Genomic DNA, 5,130 nt, shown 5'->3' on the forward strand with positions numbered 1-5,130 from the left:
TGGTTTTTTTTTTCATTCTTTATACCGTCATAGTGTCATCCTAATTGTTACGAGTATACTACTATCTCTTTATCAACCAGTGTACAGTGCGGTAGTTCACGGCTGTGGCTACCTCTGTGTCGGCACACGGCAGGCAGTCCGTCCGACCAGAATTGTATTATTTATTATTATATACCTACCACCTAACCGTGGTTTTTTTTTTCATTCTTTATACCGTCATAGTGTCATCCTAATTGTTACGAGTATACTACTATCTCTTTATCAACCAGTGTACAGTGCGGTAGTTCACGGCTGTGGCTACCTCTGTGTCGGCACACGGCAGGCAGTCCGTCCGACCAGAATTGTATTATTTATTATTATATACCTACCACCTAACCGTGGTTTTTTTTTTCATTCTTTATACCGTCATAGTGTCATCCTAATTGTTACGAGTATACTACTATCTCTTTATCAACCAGTGTACAGTGCGGTAGTTCACGGCTGTGGCTACCTCTGTGTCGGCACACGGCAGGCAGTCCGTCCGACCAGAATTGTATTATTTATTATTATATACCTACCACCTAACCGTGGTTTTTTTTTTCATTCTTTATACCGTCATAGTGTCATCCTAATTGTTACGAGTATACTACTATCTCTTTATCAACCAGTGTACAGTGCGGTAGTTCACGGCTGTGGCTACCTCTGTGTCGGCAGTCGGCAGGCAGTCCGTCCATCCATAATTGTATTATTATTATAATATATACCACCTAACCGTGGTTTTTTTTTCATTCTTTATACCGTCGTCATAGTGTCATACTAGTTGTTACGAGTATACTACTATCTCTTTATCAACCAGTGTACAGTGCGGTAGTTCACGGCTGTGGCTACCTCTGTGTTGGCAGTCGGCAGGCAGTCCGTCCATCCATAATTGTATTATTATTATAATATATACCACCTAACCGTGGTTTTTTTTTCATTCTTTATACCGTCGTCATAGTGTCATACTAGTTGTTACGAGTATACTACTATCTCTTTATCAACCAGTGTACAGTGCGGTAGTTCACGGCTGTGGCTACCTCTGTGTCGGCAGTCGGCAGGCAGTCCGTCCATCCATAATTGTATTATTATTATAATATATACCACCTAACCGTGGTTTTTTTTCCATTCTTTATACCGTCGTCATAGTGTCATACTAGTTGTTACGAGTATACTACTATCTCTTTATCAACCAGTGTACAGTGCGGTAGTTCACGGCTGTGGCTACCTCTGTGTCGGCAGTCGGCAGGCAGTCCGTCCATCCATAATTGTATTATTATTATAATATATACCACCTAACCGTGGTTTTTTTATACCACCTAACCGTGGCAGTCCGTCCATAATTGTATACTAGTATCCAATCCATCCATCTCCATTGTTTACCTGAGGTGCCTTTTAGTTCTGCCTATAAAATATGGAGAACAAAAAAGTTGAGGTTCCAAAATTAGGGAAAGATCAAGATCCACTTCCACCTCGTGCTGAAGCTGCTGCCACTAGTCATGGCCGAGACGATGAAATGCCAGCAACGTCGTCTGCCAAGGCCGATGCCCAATGTCATAGTACAGAGCATGTCAAATCCAAAACACCAAATATCAGAAAAAAAAGGACTCCAAAACCTAAAATAAAATTGTCGGAGGAGAAGCGTAAACTTGCCAATATGCCATTTACCACACGGAGTGGCAAGGAACGGCTGAGGCCCTGGCCTATGTTCATGGCTAGTGGTTCAGCTTCACATGAGGATGGAAGCACTCAGCCTCTCGCTAGAAAACTGAAAAGACTCAAGCTGGCAAAAGCACCGCAAAGAACTGTGCGTTCTTTGAAATCCCAAATCCACAAGGAGAGTCCAATTGTGTCGTTTGCGATGCCTGACCTTCCCAACACTGGACGTGAAGAGCATGCGCCTTCCACTATTTGCATGCCCCCTGCAAGTGCTGGAAGGAGCACCCGCAGTCCAGTTCCTGATAGTCAGATTGAAGATGTCAGTGTTGAAGTACACCAGGATGAGGAGGATATGGGTGTTGCTGGCGCTGGGGAGGAAATTGACCAGGAGGATTCTGATGGTGAGGTGGTTTGTTTAAGTCAGGCACCCGGGGAGACACCTGTTGTCCGTGGGAGGAATATGGCCGTTGACATGCCAGGTGAAAATACCAAAAAAATCAGCTCTTCGGTGTGGAGGTATTTCACCAGAAATGCGGACAACAGGTGTCAAGCCGTGTGTTCCCTTTGTCAAGCTGTAATAAGTAGGGGTAAGGACGTTAACCACCTCGGAACATCCTCCCTTATACGTCACCTGCAGCGCATTCATAATAAGTCAGTGACAAGTTCAAAAACTTTGGGTGACAGCGGAAGCAGTCCACTGACCAGTAAATCCCTTCCTCTTGTAACCAAGCTCACGCAAACCACCCCACCAACTCCCTCAGTGTCAATTTCCTCCTTCCCCAGGAATGCCAATAGTCCTGCAGGCCATGTCACTGGCAAGTCTGACGAGTCCTTTCCTGCCTGGGATTCCTCCGATGCATCCTTGCGTGTAACGCCTACTGCTGCTGGCGCTGCTGTTGTTGCCGCTGGGAGTCGATGGTCATCCCAGAGGGGAAGTCGTAAGCCCACTTGTACTACTTCCAGTAAGCAATTGACTGTTCAACAGTCCTTTGCGAGGAAGATGAAATATCACAGCAGTCATCCTACTGCAAAGCGGATAACTGAGTCCTTGACAACTATGTTGGTGTTAGACGTGCGTCCGGTATCCGCCGTTAGTTCACAGGGAACTAGACAATTTATTGAGGCAGTGTGCCCCCGTTACCAAATACCATCTAGGTTCCACTTCTCTAGGCAGGCGATACCGAGAATGTACACGGACGTCAGAAAAAGACTCACCAGTGTCCTAAAAAATGCAGTTGTACCCAATGTCCACTTAACCACGGACATGTGGACAAGTGGAGCAGGGCAGGGTCAGGACTATATGACTGTGACAGCCCACTGGGTAGATGTATGGACTCCCGCCGCAAGAACAGCAGCGGCGGCACCAGTAGCAGCATCTCGCAAACGCCAACTCTTTCCTAGGCAGGCTACGCTTTGTATCACCGCTTTCCAGAATACGCACACAGCTGAAAACCTCTTACGGCAACTGAGGAAGATCATCGCGGAATGGCTTACCCCAATTGGACTCTCCTGTGGATTTGTGGCATCGGACAACGCCAGCAATATTGTGTGTGCATTAAATATGGGCAAATTCCAGCACGTCCCATGTTTTGCACATACCTTGAATTTGGTGGTGCAGAATTTTTAAAAAAACGACAGGGGCGTGCAAGAGATGCTGTCGGTGGCCAGAAAAATTGCGGGACACTTTCGGCGTACAGGCACCACGTACAGAAGACTGGAGCACCACCAAAAACTACTGAACCTGCCCTGCCATCATCTGAAGCAAGAAGTGGTAACGAGGTGGAATTCAACCCTCTATATGCTTCAGAGGTTGGAGGAGCAGCAAAAGGCCATTCAAGCCTATACAATTGAGCACGATATAGGAGATGGAATGCACCTGTCTCAAGTGCAGTGGAGAATGATTTCAACGTTGTGCAAGGTTCTGATGCCCTTTGAACTTGCCACACGTGAAGTCAGTTCAGACACTGCCAGCCTGAGTCAGGTCATTCCCCTCATCAGGCTTTTGCAGAAGAAGCTGGAGGCATTGAAGAAGGAGCTAACACGGAGCGATTCCGCTAGGCATGTGGGACTTGTGGATGCAGCCCTTAATTCGCTTAACAAGGATTCACGGGTGGTCAATCTGTTGAAATCAGAGCACTACATTTTGGCCACCGTGCTCGATCCTAGATTTAAAGCCTACCTTGGATCTCTCTTTCCGGCAGACACAGGTCTGCTGGGGTTGAAAGACCTGCTGGTGACAAAATTGTCAAGTCAAGCGGAACGCGACCTGTCAACATCTCCTCCTTCACATTCTCCCGCAACTGGGGGTGCGAGGAAAAGGCTCAGAATTCCGAGCCCACCCGCTGGCGGTGATGCAGGGCAGTCTGGAGCGACTGCTGATGCTGACATCTGGTCCGGACTGAAGGACCTGACAACGATTACGGACATGTCGTCTACTGTCACTGCATATGATTCTCTCAACATTGATAGAATGGTGGAGGATTATATGAGTGACCGCATCCAAGTAGGCACGTCACACAGTCCGTACTTATACTGGCAGGAAAAAGAGGCAATTTGGAGGCCCTTGCACAAACTGGCTTTATTCTACCTAAGTTGCCCTCCCACAAGTGTGTACTCCGAAAGAGTGTTTAGTGCCGCCGCTCACCTTGTCAGCAATCGGCGTACGAGGTTACATCCAGAAAATGTGGAGAAGATGATGTTCATTAAAATGAATTATAATCAATTCCTCCGCGGAGACATTGACCAGCAGCAATTGCCTCCACAAAGTACACAGGGAGCTGAGATGGTGGATTCCAGTGGGGACGAATTGATAATCTGTGAGGAGGGGGATGTACACGGTGATATATCGGAGGGTGAAGATGAGGTGGACATCTTGCCTCTGTAGAGCCAGTTTGTGCAAGGAGAGATTAATTGCTTCTTTTTTGGGGGGGGTCCAAACCAACCCGTCATATCAGTCACAGTCGTGTGGCAGACCCTGTCACTGAAATGATGGGTTGGTTAAAGTGTGCATGTCCTGTTTTGTTTATACAACATAAGGGTGGGTGGGAGGGCCCAAGGATAATTCCATCTTGCACCTCTTTTTTCTTTTCTTTTTCTTTGCATCATGTGCTGATTGGGGAGGGTTTTTTGGAAGGGACATCCTGCGTGACACTGCAGTGCCACTCCTAGATGGGCCCGGTGTTTGTGTCGGCCACTAGGGTCGCTAATCTTACTCACACAGTCAGCTACCTCATTGCGCCTCTTTTTTTCTTTGCGTCATGTGCTGTTTGGGGAGGGTTTTTTGGAAGGGACATCCTGCGTGACACTGCAGTGCCACTCCTAGATGGGCCCGGTGTTTGTGTCGGCCACTAGGGTCGCTAATCTTACTCACACAGTCAGCTACCTCATTGCGCCTCTTTTTTTCTTTGCGTCATGTGCTGTTTGGGGAGGGTTTTTTGGAAGGGACATCCTGCGTGA

Source organism: Pseudophryne corroboree, chromosome 1, assembly GCF_028390025.1.
Source record: "Pseudophryne corroboree isolate aPseCor3 chromosome 1, aPseCor3.hap2, whole genome shotgun sequence".
Classification (NCBI taxonomy): domain Eukaryota; kingdom Metazoa; phylum Chordata; class Amphibia; order Anura; family Myobatrachidae; genus Pseudophryne; species Pseudophryne corroboree.